Below are 19,431 nucleotides of genomic sequence, written 5' to 3'. Positions count from 1 at the left end.
ATTCATCATGCGAGAGAATGTCGGAGGAGCGTTGACAAGGCCGAAAGACATGACAGTGTATTCATATGAAGCATAGCTTGTTCTGAATGCTGTCTTAGGGATATCTTCTTCACGAATGCGAATCTGGTGATAGCCCATACGGAGATCAAGATGGGAGAAAACTTGAGCACCTTTGAGTTGTTCAAACAGCTCGTTGATGTTGGGAAGTGGGTACTTGTTCTTTATAGTATTCTTGTTCAATGGGCGGTAGTCAACACAGAGTCGGTCCGTTCCATCCTTCTTCTTCACAAAAAGAACTCCACAACCCCACGGAGAAGAACTAGGTCGGATGAGACCCATACGCTCTTGTTCATCGAGTTGCTTCTTCAGCTCCTTCAACTCTTTAGGTCCAAGTTTGTAAGGACATTTGCAAACAGGTTCCGTGCCAGGCTCAAGATCGATGATGAATTCAACTGGCCAGTGTGGAGGCATTCCTGGAAGCTCTTCTGGAAAGACGTCTTGATATTCGCAAACGACTGGAATTTGAGAGATGGCATCCAGCTCACCCTTCTCATTGAGAGAAAACAGACGAATGGTATCATCACGAGCGGCAAAGACAATTATATCCTCAGACGAATGAGTCAATTGAATCTGCCTGGCAGCACAATCAAGGTGAGCCTTGTGCTTAGAAAGCTAGTCCATTCCGAGAATAAGATCAATATCCGAGTTACCAAGGACCACTGGAGAAGACAGAAACTTGTAGTCGCCCAACGTGATAGAGACATCGGGAGCTACCAAACTAGAAGTCAAAAGCTTGTCGGGAGAAACAACTTGCATGACTTTCGGCATAACCTCAGTATCAACATTGTGCTTCGATGCAAATGGGAATGACAAGAAAGAATGCGATGCACCAGTGTCAAAAAGAACTTTTGCTGGAATATCGTTAACCGGAAGGTTACCCATGATGACATCTGACGAGTCCTCTACCTGAGGTGCATTCATCAAGTTGACCTTGGCGTGCTTGGGGTTATGCTTGACCACAGCTGTACTTGCAGATCTCACAGGAGGAGGAGGAGGGAGACGCCTCTGATGAAGCATTTGTTGGCATAGTGACCCTTCTGTTGGCACTTGTTGCACGTGACCTCTGAAAGCGGACGGTGATACGGAGCACTTGATCTTGGAGCTTGAGACGAAGTCTTGTTCTGAAAGCCTGGGTTGGGTGGGTGGGAACATCCATTGCCACCTTTGCTCTTCTGCTGATAAGGCTGACGGAACGGGGGAGGAGGCAGCCAATACTTTTGCTGCTTAGCCACTTGAGTTGAGGAAGAAGGAGTAGCATCTCTGACTCGCTTCTTGGAAGCATCACACTTCAGTTGGGCAGCCTCTTGCTTCATTGCCATGTTGTAAAACTCATCATACTTCTTGGGCTCAAAGAGGACGAGAGCTAGCTGGAGTTCTTCTCTGAGACCACCACCTGAACTGGTATATCATGCTCTTCTCGTCAGGGACGTCTTGCTTAGCGAAACGGGCGAGCTTCTGAAACATGATGTTATACTGGTAAACAGACATAGTGCCTTGCTTCAGGTTGCGGAATTCCTCACGCTTGCTCTCAACCAGACTCTGAGGAATATGATGAGCTTTGAAGTCTTGATGGAATTCATCCCAGGTAATCACACGGCCTCCTCTGGAATCTTTGTATTGCTGAAACCATTCTGCAGCTTGGTCTTTGAGTTGGAAGGAGGCAAACTTGACAAAGTCCTCAGGCCTGACATTATTGCACTCGAAATGCTTGCATATGTGCATGAGCCAATCATCAGCGTCTGAGGCCTCGACAAAGTTGCTGAAGGTCTTTGGCTGGTTAGCAAGGAACTGGTTGAGTGTAGCAAACTGATTCTGATTGTTGCCATGGCCTTGGTTGCGCTCTTGCAGAATTTGCATGATCAGCTGCGTTTTTGTATTGGTAGCGGCCATCACAGCTTGCCATGCCTCCGGAGGTGGAGGTGGTGGTGGCGGATCCTGATTCTGATTTCTGATTGTTGCCCTTAGCAAGAGCCATCCTGAAGAGGGTGACATCCATTAGCATCTTGACAGAAATATATTCAAGCTGAATCTAATGGATAGAAATTGCAACATAAAGTCTTCACATCCGCACAAAATGAACGAATGCATTCCAATTGAAATGGTCACATTTCCATAAATTGAGAAACCACTTAGAATTGGGGTAGAAGAATAAAAACAAGGTACGGACAAGAACAAATACTTGGTGAGGATTGCCCAATCCTAAACCAAATATCCCCGGAAGAAGAACTAGAGCTACAAGAATTCCCACCTATGAAACTCCCGAACCTTTCCGGTTATGCAATCAGGTGTTGGGGATACAGGGGAAGCATAATATCTCACCCAAAGCTAGCAAATCCTACATCCAGCTGTATCCATCCTTCAACACATAACCAAGAAACCTTCTAAAATCATTTACCTCAACCTTCGAAAAGCATCCATTATACAAGTTATGGCAATACTCCCGAACACCCGCCCCAGTACTAGGTGGCGTCGAGGTTATCTCACCAACAACTGCATAAAAGAGATTTTCGATGTCGGCAAAACTCAGGTATTCCAGAATCTCAACGATAAAATTGTGACGACAACACCTCGGAGCTCAACTCCCCGGGACACTGCCACAACCCCTAAATGTCAGGAGGCACCAAGAACAATGTTCTCGTCACAAAACCATCGGAACGATTCCAAGATACCCGCGTGATCCTAACATTTTTTTAGTGAAATTTGAGAAGAGAAGAGTCAAAACTCTATGCTAGGATGCCTCACCAGAGCGACGAAGGGGCTGAGGAGTAAAAAGAATTCCTAACTCTCCGATATATATAATCCTAAATGACTCAAAACATTTTTCTGTACTCAACAACGCCAATGATTAGATCAAGCAGGGGGCTCCTAAGGTCGGGGAAGGCACTGATTACCAACTTGTAACACCCTCGATGCGGCTATATCTCCTACGTGTCGAAGCACGACTTAGAGGCATAACCGCATTGACAGCAATGTCGCAAGTGAGGTAATCTTCGCAAACAACCCATGTACATAAATAAAGGGGAAAGGTACATAGTTGTCTTACACTCGCCACGTCACACAAATACATAAATAAGTCATTACATTCATCCAATACACTCAGGGTCCGACTACGGTACCAAAGTAAAGATCAACCCCCAAATGCGACAAAGTCCCCGATCGCCCCAACTGGGCACCACTAGTGATCATCTGGGAAAGACACATAGTAACGACGAGAGTCTTCATCGAACTCCCACTTGAGCTCGGTCATATCATCTAGAACGGTATCATCGGTCCCTGCATCTGGTTTGGAAGTAAACTATGAGTCACGGGGACTCAGCAATCTGACACCCTCGCGATCAAGACTATTTAAGCTTATAGGTAAGGTAAAGGTATGATGTGGAGCTGCAGCAAGCGACTAGCATATATGGTGGCTAACATATTCGCAAAAGAGAGCGAGAAGAGAAGGCAAAAGCATGGTCGAACAACTATGATCAAGAAGTGATCTTAGAACAACCTACGTCAAGCATTACTCCAACACCGTGTTCGCTTCCCGGACTCCGCCGAGAAGAGACCATCATGGTTACACACCTAGTTGATGCATTTTAATTAAGTTAAGTTTCAAGTTATCTACAACCCGACATTAACAAATTCCCATCTGCCCATAACCGCGGGCACGGCTTTCGAAAGTTCAAACCCATGCAGGGGAGTCCCAACTTAGGCCATCACAAGCTCTCACGGGCAATGAAGGATATTCCTTGTCCCAAGACAATCCGATCAGACTCGGCATCCCGGTTACAAGACATCCTCGACAATGGTAAAACAAGTCCAGCAACACCGCCCGAATGTGCCGACAAATCCCGATAGGAGCTGCACATATCTCGTTCTCAAGGCACACTCAGATGAGACATCCTACGAGTAAAACCAACCCTCAAGTTGCCCCGAGGTGGCCCCGCAGTCTACTCAGTCGGACCAACACTCAGGGGAGCACTGACCTAGGGGGTTTAAATAAAGATGACCCTCGGGCTCCGGAAACCCAAGGGAAAATGAGGCTAGGTGGCAAATGGTAAAACCAAGGTTGGGCATTGCTGGAGGAGTTTTATTCAAGGCGAACTGTCAAGGGGTTCCCATTATAACCCAACCGTGTAAGGAACGCAAAATCCGGGAACATAACACCTATATGACGGAAACTAGGGCAGCAAGAGTGGAACAAAACACCAGGCATAAGGCCGAGCCTTCCACCCTTTACCAAGTATATAGGTGCATTAAGATAAACAAGATAATATGTTGATATCCCAACAATAAACAAGTTCCAACATGGAACGATCTCCAATCTTCACCTGCAACTAACAACGCTGAGCAAAGCAGTAACATAACCAATCAACGGTTTGCTAGGACATGGTGGGTTAGAGGCTTGAAATGGAAATTGGGAGGCATGATAAGCAAGTGGTAGGTATCGTAGCATAGGCATATCAAAAGAGCGAGCATCTAGCAAGCAAAAATTGAAGTGATTTCGAGGGTATGGTCATCTTGCCTGCAAGGTTCTCAAAGTTGCCTTGATCCTCGTAGGCAGGCATACTCAATGGGCTCCTCATTCACGTACTCGTCTCCCGGCTCTACCCAAACAAGAACAACAAGCAAAAGGGAACACAATCAACCACGTGCAATGCTCAAGCAACATGATGCAAACATGGTATGATATGCGGGATGCGATATGTGATGCATATGTATGATTTGGAAAGGAATGATTGAACCTGGCCTCAACTTGGAAATCCAAGAGTGCCACTGGAAAGAGGAGTTGATTTCGGTTGAAATCGATATAGAGATCACCGGAATCGGATGCACGGTTTGGAAATGGCAAGCAAAACAAATATGGCACCGGTCTGCGATAATCAGCAAGTAACCATCTAAATGCATCAAGAACAACATTCTACATCACTCAAACATAACAAAAAAATACATGGCAGGGATCCACTCATAATGCTTGACAAAAGATGAACACAGAGCTACGGCTAATTCATCCACTAATAGGTTCAAACAAGCATGGAAAAAGTGCAAATGATACCAGGTTTCGGACTTAGTGAAATTTATCATCATGAAGCAAACTTTAGAGCATGAGAACTACATGCTACAGGAACATATCATGTCAACATAATGCATGGCATTAAGCTACTCAAAGCATATAACAAAAGTCCCTTAGTGACCTTGAGCCAAAAGGGATCAGAAAATACAATTGCAAGCGTGTGAACATAGCAAAAACATGAACAGATTCAGACTTAGTGAAAAACTGGAGCATGCAAAATAGTAAACAAGTAGGCATGTTTACGAGCTCGATGCACTCACTACAGAGAATGGCATGACAAACTAAGCATACACTCATCAAGAAGACATGGCATAGAATCTAGACATGGCAAGAACAACAATATATCATGCACTGATCAAAAGCAACGTCCTCGGCAAAATCGCTAAACATGCCAACAATCTGCCAGGAACATTTTATAGCAAAAGTAGAGCTCGATTGACCCAAGCTAGGGTGCTACATAATTGCAAACAAAGACATGGATGGATAGAGCACAACAATATTAACAAAACATCCTTATTGATCATCCTTAAAAGAGGCACGGATCACTAGGAAACAACATGAACATATGGCATAAAAACAATATCAGGACAAGGACTTAGTGAAATTATAAGTCCCTGAAATCAGCATCATTGAGTAAGCTACTTTGCATGCTTGTGCTAGTCACCACAAAGATCAAAAAAATGCATGGAATACACCCCTGTAAAGATGGCATGGCATTTAACAAAACAAATGTAGAGCTCAGGATCATAGCATGCACACATAAATCACGGCAAAAATGACAAAAGGGCATTTGCTGAAACAGATCTGACATATTCCTCACATAGCCCTCTTCCAACAGAATTTTGGGCATCAAGATGAGCTCACATGAAAATGATGCAATGAGACGAAATGATGTACTCGTCGAGGCTAACATTTTCATATGCTACACACACGAATCGGAGCTACGGATGCAGAGTTATGGCATGTCAAAGTATGCAAAAATCTAGGGTTTCAGGAGGAAAAAGTCAACCCGAGGTGAAATGGATCTGGATTTGGATCACGAGCACTGTAGCAGGCACGGAGTTCGAAGTTCGCCGGAGAGTCGGGATCTGGCTGGGGCGTGGTCGGAGGGCCGAGGAGGAGGCGGCGCCGGCGACGAGGAAGCCGGGGCGGCGCGGTGATGACTGCAGTGGCTACCGGAGCGGGCGCCGGCGATGGCTGCCGGAGCGGGCGCCGGCGACGAAGGCGGCGGCCGCGGGCGAAGTGGCGTCGGGCGCGGGGAGGACGAAGGCGGGCGGCGGCGAAGTGCAGATGGGCCTCGGGGGCCGGACGCGGGCTCCCCGGGCCGGCGGCGGGACGATGGCGGTGGCGCCACGTGGCGTGAGCGGATAGGGCGCGGGCGGCGGCGGCGGCTTGTCCGGCCGAACTCGGACATTGTCCGGCACGGAGATGGGATTTTAGGGTTTCGGGGGAGAGGAGACCCGGGATTTCAGAAGGGGATCTATTTATAGAGGTAGAGGGAGCTAGGAAGCTCCAAATGAGGTGAGGTTTGCGGCCACGCGATCGTGGTCGAACGCTCTAGATGATGGAGAGGGTTTAGGTGGGTTTTGGGCCAGTTTGGAGAGGTGTTGGGCTGCAACACACACGAGGCCTTTTCGGTCCCATGGTTAACCGTTGGAGTATCAAACGAAGTCCAAATGGCACGAAACTTGACAGGCGGTCTACCAGTAGTAAACCAAGGCCGCATGACAAGTCTCGGTCCAATCCGAAAACGTTTAACACCCGCACATGAAAATAGGTAGAAAGGACCACCGGAGGACATAGGAGCACCGGAATGCAAAACGGACAAAGGGGAAAAAGCTCGAATGCATGAGCGAACACGTATGCAAATGCAATGCACATGATGACATGATATGAGATGCAAGACAAAGACAAAAAAACACGGAGGCAAAAACCCAACACCGAGGAAATAAAATAACTTAGTACCGGAAACGGCAAGAGTTGGGATACATATAAGGTAAATTACATCCAGGGTGTTACACCTTTCTTCCGTTGATTCACGCTCCACTGCTCCACCGCATCCATGTCCTACGCTCGCCTACCCTGTGCTGAGCGCCCGGCCGCCCTCGCCGCCTGCATCGCTCAAAGATGCCCGTTGGCGGACTTCCCCGCCATTCTCCATCACCCACTACCAACGCCGCCACCGGCCCAGCAACAAACGAGGAGCAGGCTTCATCACTGCACCCCTCCGTGCGGCGGGACGGACGCACTGCCACCCCGTCGCTGACTTCGGCCGGCTCGTAGTCCCACGCTCAGCGCGCACCCACGGACGCGTAGGCCGCGCTGCTCATGGCACGCGAGCTCCTGTGTTACCGCCTGGTCGACGACCTCTATGACTACTGGCTGGACCGCATCGCCAAGCTCGTCAGCGCTACCGGGGGCTCTCCCGCACCATCTCTCTCGCTACCTCGCCCACCCCCAGCCACGGGCGACATAGCTCACGGAGCGCCTCCGTTGCCTCCGCATCAAGACGGCGCCCTCGCACCAAGACGCGCGGCTCACGGAGCGCCTCCGCCGCCACCACATCAAGACGGCATCCTCACACTAAGACGCGCGGTCTCGCTGTGTGAACCGCTACGATGGGCACCTGCGCACGAAGAAGGAAGCTACCAAGCAGTCCCGAGGAAGCAAGAAAACAATCCTGCGCTCCCAGCACCATTGCGTCAAGACCGAGTGCCGCCTGCGGCGGTGGGTGGATATCAGGATCAGGCTCTGCCACCTCGACGGGCTCCAGTGACCATAGAAGGCTGCCATGCCTTTACTCCTAAGCTGTGCACTGTCGTCTAGCCAGGCAAGTTCAAGCCAGACATGCCTCCACACTACGACGGCACCGCCAACCCCACGGAGTTCTTGCACCTCTACGAGCTGAGCATCGAGGCAGCCAACGGAGACGAGAAGGTCATGGCGAACTGGTTTCCCATGGCCCTCAAGGATGGAACATGCTCGTGGCTCCTGAACTTGCCTGCGGGATCGATCTCCTCCTGGGGCGAGATGCGTGAGCATTTCGTCGCCAACTTCCAAGGCACTCGCGACCACCCTCCAGCCGCAGGCGACCTGCGACGCATCAAGCAGTAACCATGGGAAACCCTGAGGAAGTACATCCAGCACTTCAACAGCGTTCGCCTCAAGATTCCCAAGGTGACGGATGAGGCCATCATCTCTGCATTCTCCAATGGCGCCCGCGACGTCAAGATGAAGGAGGAGCTCACCATCCATGAGGAGCTATGCACGGCCCTGGAGTGTTCAATATGGCGACCAAGTGCGCAAGGGCTAAGGAAGGATGCATTTCCCTCCTCGAGCTCCCAGCTGCTGACCAGGAGGACAAGAAGGCAAAGATCAAGGACCTGAAGCACAAGGGGGTTGTCGTGCACACGGCAGAGCCAGAGATGAAGCGCGGTCGCGACCACCCTAAATCATCCAAGGCTAACCACCCATTCTTAGCCTTCCACAATGTTCACAGCCACAACACCAACGACTGTTAGGAGCTCAGGGCCATCCGAGATGGGCGCTTCGGTCGATGCCCCGAGCGCAACGACCGAGGCTACGACCGAGGAGGAGGACGAAGCGGGGGATGCTAGGACGATCGCGGCCCCCGCCAGGAGTGGCGTGACCGGCCTCGTGAGGACCGCTGGCAGGACCAACCACGTGAAGGCTCCTCGAGAGACCAGCCTCGTGAGGTCCGCCCACCGGGCAACGCCAGCCTCCCTCCGTTGCCGCCCCCACCAAGAAGGAACGACGACCATCATCAAGACGAGGGGGCTGGGGGCTTCCAGGAGCCACGCGCCATCGCCTGTATCTTGGGTGGTGCTCAAGCCCCAGCCTCTCAGCGTGCCTTCAAGTAGTTTGCTCGCGAGGTGAACGCGGCCCTTCCCAGGCTCGAGGCCACGCGCCCACTCAGGTGGTTCAAGTGCGCCATCACCTTCAGCTCGTCCGACCAGCTCAAGTGTGCAGCGACCGCTGGCGCCCTCCCGATGCTCTGCTCACCCATGATCAGCAATGTTCAAGTCACCAAGACCCTCATCGACGGCGGTGCAGGACTCAATGTCCTATCCGTCGATACATTCGACAGCCTCCATGTTCCATACGATCAGCTGCAGCCTACCAAGCCTTTCACAGGAGTGACCGATGGCTCCACCACCCCAATAGGGAAGGTTCGCCTCCCTGTCACCTTCGGGCAGCGTGAAAACTACCGCACCGAGCTCATCGACTTCGACGCCGCCCACATCCACCTACCGTACAACAGGGTATCCAGCCGTGGCCAAGTTTATGGCAGTGACCCACCATGGCTACAACATCCTCAAGATGCCAGGGAGTGGCGGCATCATCATGGTCCCCTATGAAGGAAGAGATGCGGCCTGCTCCCTCGAGCATGCTTACCAAGCTGCAGCGACCGAAGACCCCGACAACGAAGGCAACCTGTACCCTCCTGAGGCCAACCCCAAGAAGAAGCAGCTACTTCGTCAAGGACCTTAGGAGGGCGGCGTCTCTAGTGGTACCATCTCAGGATCTATGCCCGCAGATGGGGCGCCTCCTTCCCTCGCATAGGAAGGCGCACCAGGTGCCCTCCTCAGGCTGGGCTCGGGGGCTCTCTTCTGGAGGGCCTTAGAACTAGCCATCGTCACGCGGGAGGCGCTCGGGCACCATGTGGAGGCGTGCTTCACCGCACGTTTCCTTCAAGAGAGCACGAGGCATGGAACGCCTTGTGCTCATGAATTCATCACCAAGGCGATCCAGGAGCTTCAAGAGGCAAGGACCATACGTGGCGACCATCGCCCACCATCCAGCGCAGCTCCCCACCCCGGCGAGGGCGGCGGGCTGCGCATCTGCATCGACATTGCAGGGCTCAACAGGGAAACATCTTAGGGACGTTTCTGGCCTTTGCGCATTGGATGGTGCGAGGGTCCCCCTCACACCTACGTTCACATGCATCTCGGCCTGCCGAACACGGCTGTCACCTTCCAGCGCCACCTGTGGAGCATTCTGGCAGCTCAGGAGGCCATGCATCTTGCTGTCCTAGCAGAGATCGCGGCAATTCTTCAGGGGCCACCTGGGCCTGCGGAGCCTCCTGAGGCTCAGGACCCTGGCGGCTCATGAGGAGCAACTTCTCCAGCGCGCATCTTCAGCTACCCCGACAACACTCTGGCTACGGTATCAGGTGACTCTTTCCAGTTTATTCAGCTAGGGGCGCACTTCGAGCGGCATTATCCCCAAGTCCCATGGGCATGTCCCTGCGATTTGTATCCTTTTTCGTCTTTAGCTTACTCTGTTGAGAGCGCCTCACAGGCTGCATCATCCCCAGGCCGCTCGGGTCCGTCCCAGTGGCATGTATCGTTCTTGCATCTATCTGAACCAGCTTGCCCTCTTGCATGAATTGCATCATGATTATCACCTGCCTGTCCGGTACTTCGATACCATGAACGTTGCACGCCCTCGGAAACCCGCCCACGACTGCCCCATGATTAAGGACTGGCACGACGCCTATGCTCGGGTCCGTCCCTGCAACGTCGCCAAACCCAAGAGGCTGAGCTCTGGCTCGTGGGCCCACTACCGTGTACATCATCTCCCATGGCCCTTGGTGCCTTGCTCTCGCATGGGCTAATCGCAGACGGACAAGATAGGGCGCGCGACCCGGTGCCCCGCCATGACGGGAGCCGCGCGCCGGTCATATTTCTTCAGGATTCTTCGCATAAGAAGACTAGGCACGGCGTGTGTGCTCGGGTCCGTCCCTGCAGCGTCCCTCACTTTGATACATCTCCGTCGTATCTACTTTTCCAAACACTTTTTGCCCTTGTTTTGGACTCTAACTTGCATGATTTGAATGGAACTAACCCGGACTGACGCTGTTTTCAGCAGAATTGCCATGGTGTTATTTATGTGCAGAAACAAAAGTTCTCGGAATGACCTGAAACTCCACGGAGTGTATTTTTGAAAATAATAAAAAACACTGGCAAAAGATCAAGACCAGGGGCCCACACCCTATCCACGAGGGTGGGGGCGCGCCTGCCCCCCTGGGCATGCCCCCCTACCTCATGGCCCCCCTGGAGCTCCTCCGACCTCAACTCCAACTCTATATATTCACTTTCAGGGAGAAAAAATAAGAGAAGGATTCATCGTGTTTTACAATTGGAGCCGCCGCCAAGCCCTAAAAGCTCTCGGGAGGGCTGATCTGGAGTCCGTTCAAGGCTCCGAAGAGGGGAATTCGTCACCGTTGTCATCATCAACCATCCTCCATCACCAATTTCATGATACTCACCGCCGTGCATGAGTAATTCCATCGTAGGCTTGCTGGACGGTGATGGGTTGGATGAGATTTATCATGTAATCGAGTTAGTTTTGTTAGGGTTTGATCCCTAGTATCCACTATGTTCTGAGATTGATGTTGCTATGACTTTGCTATGCTTAATTCTTGTCACTAGGGCCCGAGTGCCATGATTTCAGATCTAAACCTATTATGTTTTCATCAATATATGAGAGTTCTTGATCCTATCTTGCAAGTCTATAGTCACCTACTATGTTTTATGATCCGGCAACCTCGAAGTGACAATAATCGGGACCACTCCCGGTGATGACCGTAGTTTGATGAGTTCATGTATTCACTATGTGTTAATGGTTTGGTCCGGTACTCTATTAAAAGGAGGCCTTAATATCCCTTAGTTTCCGGTAGGACCCCACTGCCACGGGAGGGTAGGACAAAAGATGTCATGCAAGTTCTTTTCTATAAGAATGTATGACTATATTCGGAATACATGCCTACGTTACATTGATGAATTGGAGCTAGCTCTGTATCACCCTAGGTTATGACTGTTACATGATGAATCGCATCCGGCTTAATTCTCTGTCACCGATCCATTGCCTACGAGCTTTCCATATATTGTTCTTCGCTTATTTACTTTTTCCGTTGCTATTGTTATCATCACTACAAAATACCAAAAACATTACTTTTGTTATCATTACCTTTTGCTACCGTTACCACTACTATCATATTACTTTGCTACTAAATATTTTGTTGCAGATATTAAGTTATCCAGGTGTGGTTGAATTGACAACTCAGCTGCTAATACTTGAGAATATTATTTGGCTCCCCTTGTGTTGAATCAATAAATTTGGGTTGAATACTCTACCCTCGAAAACTGTTGTGATCCCCTATACTTGTGGGTTATCAAGACTATTTTCTGGCGCCGTTACCAGGGAGCATAGCTCTATTCTTTGAGTCACTTGGGATTTATATCTGCTTATCATTATGAAGAACTTGAGAGATCCAAAAACCAAGATTTATCCCTCAACTACGAGGGGAGGTAAGGAACTGCTATCTAGCTCTATACTTGATTCACCTTCTGTTTTGAGTAAGCTTGCGACACCTAAACCAGCTTCTTCTATTGATTCTGATATGTCGCATGTTATTGATGATGCCACTTCTGATATGCATGATACTTATGATGAAACTACTTCTATGGTTGATACTACTATGCCACTTGGTGAATTTCTTGATGAACAACTTTCTAGGGTTAGAGAGAATGAAATTATTGAAACTAATAATATTGATGATAGTGATGATGAAGACTCTCCCCCTAATAAATATGAATTGCCTGTTGTGCCTGAGGGTTATGTTCTGGATGAAGAATCTGCTAGAGCTATTCTAGCTTGCAATGATAGATATGATCTTAAGAAGTTATTAGCTAAATGGAAGCAACAATCCCTTAATGCTAGAATGAAACCTGGCCCTGCTTTTGCTACTTCACCTATCTGTGTTACTGATAAGGATTATGAATTCTCTGTTGATCCTGATATAATTTCTTTGGTTGAATCTGATCCTTTTTATGGCTATGAATCTGAAACTGTTCTGGCACATCTTACTAAATTAAATGATATAGCCACCTTGTTCACTAATGATGAGAGAACTCACTACTTTTATATCCTTAAAATATTTCCGTTCTCATTAAAGGGTGATGCTAAGATATGGTTTAATTCTCTTGATCCTGGTTGTGTGCGTAGTCCCCGGGATATGATTTATTACTTCTCTACTTAATATTTCCCTGCTCATAAGTAACAAGCTGCTTTGAGGGATATATATATAATTTTGTGCAAATTGAAGAAGAGAGTCTCCGACAAGCTTGGGGGAGGCTTCTCCAATTAGTTAATGCTTTGCCTGATCATCCTCTTAAAAAATGAAATACTTGATATCTTTTATAATGGACTAATTGATGCTTCCAGAGATTACCTGGATAGTTGTGCTGGTTCTGTTTTCAAGGAAAGAACACCGGATGAAGCTGAAATTCTATTAAATAATATGTTGACTAATCAAAATAATTGGACACTTCCTGAGCCTATTCCTAAACCAAATCCAAAGAAGAGAGGTGTTCTATTTCTCAGTCCTGAAGATATGCAAGGGGCAAATTCTCTCTTCTTAATATTGAAGAAATGCATGGTCTTAATTTACCGCCTGTCGAAGAAATGCATAATTTTAATCGATCTCCTATTGGAGAAATACATGGTCTTGATAACCTGACACAGGTAGTAAAGGTAAATTCTCTCTGTAGGTATGATAAAGCTAAAATCCCATTTACTAAGTTTGCTATCCCATGCTTAGATGAGTTTGATAAATTTATGGTTAAGCAAGAATACTTCAATGCTTATTTTGGTACATAATTAAAATGCAGTGCTGATATGCTTGAACACTTGGGTGATTATATGGCTAATGTCAAAGGTGAACTTACACTTATTATTAAACATGCTTCTATGGTTACCACTCAAGTAGAAAAAGTACTTAAAGCTCAAAATGATTTGCTTAATGAATTGGATAGTAACAATAATGATTATTCTGTTAGATTGGCTACTATAACTGGTAAAATGACTCAGGAACCTTTGTATCCTGAAGGCCACCCTAAGAGAATTGAGCAAGATTCTCAGAGAAATAATATAGATGCACCTAGTCCTTCTAAAAGGAAGAAAAAGAAGAATGGTAGGACTTTGCATGCTTCTAGTGAACCTATTACTGAAACACCTGAGAATCCAAATGATATTTCTATTTATGATGCTGAAACACAATCTAGTAATGAACCTGAAACTAGTGATAATGTTAATGATAATGTTCTTGTTGATGCCGAACCTAGCAATGATAATGATATAGAAATTGAACCTGTTGTTGATCTTGATAACCCATAATCAAATAATCAACGTTATGATAAGAGAGACTTTGTTGCTAGGAAACATGGTAAAGAAAGAGAACCATGGGTTCAGAAACCCATGCCTTTTCCTCCTAAACCATCCAAGAAAAAGGATGATGAGGATTTGGAGCGCTTTGCTGAAATGATTAGATCTACCTTTTTGCGTATGCGATTAACTGATATGCTCAAAATGAATCATTATGCTAAGTATATGAAAGAAATTGTTACTAATAAAAGAAAGATACCAGAAGATGAAATTTCCACTATGCTTGCTAATTATACTTTTAAGGGTGGAATACCAAAGAAACTTGGAGATCTAGGAGTACCCACTATACCATGCTCCATTAAAAGAAACTATGTTAAAATTGCTTTATGTTATCTTGGACCTGGTGTTAGTGTTATGCCTCTCTCTTTATATCTTAGACTTGATTTGAGTAAGTTGACACCTACTGAAATATCTTTGCAAATGGTTGATACATCAACTGCTATACCCGTGGGCGTTTGTGAGGATGTGCCTGTTCTGGTTGCAAACGTTACTATTTTAACGGACTTTGTTATTCTTGATATTCCCAAGGACGATAATATGTCTATTATTCTTGGAAGACCCTTTCTGAATACTGCAGGGGCTATTATTGATTGCACCAAAGGCAATGTCACTTTTCATGTTAATGGTAATGAGCATACGGTACACTTTCTGAGGAAACAATCTCAAGTTCATAGTATCAATTCTATTGGAAAAATTCCATCGATTATTTTTGGAGGTTTTGAATTTCCTCTACCTACTATCAAGAAGAAATATGATATTCTTATTGTTGGGGATGTGCATATCCCCGTTGAGGTAACCTAGTGTTATTCGAAAATTCTCCGTTTGCATGTTATTCGGAATGAGTTTGTCAACAAGACTTGATCAACCTTGTTAATGGATTCCTTTTGATGATCATGAGATGGATGAATTTAGAAAACACAACTCTCTGTACCCTCCTATTATCTTCTGTTATTTACATTAAATAAAATAAAAATAGTATTTTCTGTCTGTTATCTGAATTATCCATGCAATATAAAAATACTCCGAAAATAAAAGTTTTCCAAATGCCCTGAAATTTAAATATGATTTTTTTCTGGAATATTTGAGAATATTTGGCACTGAGAACACAGTAGGAGGGGCATCCACCTGGCCACGAGGGTGGAGGGCGCGCCCTACCCCCTGGGCGCTTCCCCCTACCTCGTGGCCCACGGTGGACCTCCTCCACTTATTCCTGCACCCACACACTCCTTCTTCCTCCTACAAACACCATTATCCAGCCCAAGCACGAGTTCTAGCTCATTTTGCTGCGATTTTCGATCTCCTTGCTCAAAGCACCTCTCACAAAACTGCTTTGGGGGATTGTTCCTTGGCATGTGACTCCTCCAATGGTCCAATTAGTTTTTGTTCTAGTGCTTTATTCTTTGCATATTTTTGCTGCTTAGGTGACCCAGTTAGGCGGGTTATTCTCAAGAGAAGTGGACTCCGCTCCTCACTCACGAGAAAATGGCTGGTCACCGGGATGCCCAGTCCCATGCTTTATGCAAACTAAATCAAAATAGTTGGAAACAAAACTTCCCCTGGGACTCTTGTTAGTTGGAGGCACTCGTTGTTTCGAGCAAGCCATGGATTGATGCTTGTTGGTGGAGGGGGAGTATAAACTTTACCATTCTGTTTGGGAACCGCCTATAATGTGTGTAGCATGGAAGATATCGCCGTCTCTTGGTTGTTATGTTGACAATGAAAGTATACCGCTCAAAATATTATTCATCTCTATTTTAAAAACCGAGCTCTGGCACCTCTACAAATCCCTGCTTCCCTCTGCGAAGGGCCTATCTATTTACTTTTATGTTGAGTCATCCTCCTCTTATTAAAAAGCACCAGTTGGAGAGCACCACTATCATTTGCATTCATTACTGTTAGTTTACATTGAGTATGACTTGACTGGATCTCTTTTACCAGGAATTACAATGTCTAGTCAGTCCTTGATCTTTAAAGGTGTTCTGCATTTATGTTTTGCGGTCTCAGAAAGGGCTAGCGAGATACCATCCTGTTATATCATATTATGATTGTTTTGATAAAGTGTTGTCATCCGGGATTTATTATTATTGCTCGCTAGTTGATTATGCCATTCATATGAGTAAACATGAGACCTTAGCGTTATTGTGAATATGGTTAGTTTATAATCTTTGCTGAAAACTTGAATGCTGGCTTTACATATTTACAACAACACGAGCAAACAGAGTTTGTAAAAGTTTTTTTATCACTTTCAGTTTGTCAACTGAATTGCTTGAGGACAAGCAAAGGTTTAAGCTTGGGGGAGTTGATACATCTCCGTCGTATCTACTTTTCCAAGTCACCGCGGAAATCATCCCAGGTAATCACATGACTTCCTTTGGAATCTTTGTATTGTTGATACCACTCAGCAGCTTGGTCTTTGAGTTGGAACGAAGCAAACTTGACAAAGTCCTCAGGCCTGACATTGCTGCACTCAAAATGTTTGCAGATATCCACGAGCCAATCATCAGCATCTGTGGCCTCGACACAGTTACTGAAGGATTCCGGCTGGTTTGCGAGGAACTGATTGAGGGTAGCAAACTGAGCTTGATTGTTGCCTTGTCCTTGATTTCCTTGGTTGCGCTCTTCCAAGAGTTGCAAAAGCATCTGCGTGTTGGCGTTGGTGGCGGCCATGGCAGCTTGCCATGCCTCCGGAGGTGGAGGTGGTGGCGGAGGTTCCGGATTTTGACGCGTTGGAGGAGCCATCCTAAAGAGGTTGACATCCATTAGCATCTTGAAAGACATATATTGAAGCTGAATCAATGGATCGAAATTGCAACATATAGCCTTAACATTCGAACAAGAATGAACGAATAAATTCCAAAGTAAATGATCACACTTCCATAATGTTGAGAAGCCACTTAGATAGAGATAGACAAATAAAGCAACAAGGTACGAGTATGAACAAATTGTTGGTTAGGATTACCCAATCACAAACCAAATATCTGCAGGAAGAAATAGTAGAGCTACATGAATTCCCACCTATGAAACTCCCGAAACTTTCTCGTTATGCAAACAGGTGTTGGGTATACAGGGGAAGCATAATATCTCACCCAAAACTAGCAAATCCTACATCAAGCTGTATCCATCCTTCAACACATAACCAAGAAACCTTCGGAAATCATTTACCTCAACCTTCGAAAAGCATCCGTTATACGAGTTATGGCAATACTCCCGAACTCCTGCCCAGTACTGGGTGGCGTCGAGGTTATCTCACCAACAACTGCATAAAGGAGATTTTCGATGTCGGCGAACTCAGGTATTCCAGAACTGCAACGATTAAATTGTGACGACAACACCTCGGAGCTCAACTTCCCAGGACACTGCCACAACCCCTAAATGTCAGGAGGCACCAAGAGCTATGTTCTCATCACAAAACCATCGGAACGATTCCAAGATATCCGTGTCATCCTTTAAAAAAATCATGAAATTTGAGAAGAGAAGAGTCAAAACTCTACGTCAGGAGGCCTCCCAGAGCGATGAAGGGACTGAGGAGTAAAAAGAATCCTACTCTCCGATATATATAATCCTATAAGACTCAAAACATTTTTCTAGACTCAACAACGCCAGCGATTCGATCAAGCAGGGGGCTCCTAAGTCGGGGAAGGCTCTGATTACCAACTGGTAACACCCACGATGCGGCTATATCTCCCACGTGTCGAAGCACGACTTAGAGGCATAACCGCATAGTAGGCATGTCGCAAGAGGGGTAATCTTTACACATCCCATGTACTGAATAAGAAAGAGATAAAGAGTTGGCTTACAATCGCCACTTCACACAATACATAAATATAACATTACATCATCCAGAATACAATCAAGGTCCGACTATAGAACCAAATAAAGAAAGACAACCCCTAATGCAAAAGATCGCCGATCGCCCCAACTAGGCTCCACTACTGATCGTTTGGAAAAGGAAACATAGTAACGTCCTGAATCCTCGTCGAACTCCCACTTGAGTTCGGTCGCGTCCCCTGCACTAGCATCATCGGCACCTACATCTAGTTTTGGAAGTAATCTTTGAGTCATGGGGACTCAGCAATCTCACACCTTCGCGATCAAGACTATTTAAGCTTATGGGTAGGAAAGGTAGTGAGGCGAAGCTGCAGCAAGCACTAGCATATATGGTGGCTAACTTACGCAAATGAGAGCGAGAAGAGAAGCAAAGCACGGTCGAGAAGCTATAAAGATCAAGAAGTGATCCTGAAACTACTTACGTTCATGCATAACACGAGACCGTGTTCTCTTCCCGGACTCCGCCGAAAAGAGACCATCACGGCTACACACGCGGTTGATTCATTTTAATTAAGTTAAGTTTCTAGTTCTCTACAACCGAACATTAACAAATTCCCATCTGCCCATAACCGCGGGCACCGCTTTCGAAAGTTCAAAACCCTGCAGGGGTGTCCCAACTTAGCCCATCACAAGCTCTCACGGTCAACGAAGGATATTCCTTCTCCCAGGAAGACCCGATCAGACTCGGAATCCCGGTTACAAGGCATTTCGACAATGGTAAAACAAGACCAGCAAAGCCACCCAAATGTGCCGACAAATCTCGATAGGAGCTGCACATATCTTGTTCTCAGGGCACACCGGATTGTCCAAAATTCCGGTAGGCCAACCCAGAGTTGCCCATGGTGGCCACCGGCTGCTGATAGGTTGGACCAACACTCAGAGGAGCACTGGCCCGGGGGTTTCAAATAAAGATGACACTTGAGTCCGCGGAACCCAAGGGAAAAAGTCTTAGGTGGCAAATGGTAAAACCAAGGTTGGGCCTTGCTGGAGGAGTTTTATTCAAGGCGAACTGTCAAGGGGTTCCCATTATAACCCAACCGCATAAGGAACGCAAAATCAAGGAACATAACACCGGTATGACGGAAACTAGGGCGGCAAGAGTGGATCAAAACACCAGGCATAAGGCCGAGCCTTCCACCCTTTACCAAGTATATAGATGCGTTAAAGTAAACAAGATATAATAATGATATCCCAACAGTAATCATGTTCCAACAAGGAACATACTTCATCTTCAC

Source organism: Triticum urartu, chromosome 4 (assembly GCF_003073215.2).
Source record: "Triticum urartu cultivar G1812 chromosome 4, Tu2.1, whole genome shotgun sequence".
NCBI lineage: Eukaryota > Viridiplantae > Streptophyta > Magnoliopsida > Poales > Poaceae > Triticum > Triticum urartu.
This window is presented reverse-complemented; position numbering follows the sequence as displayed.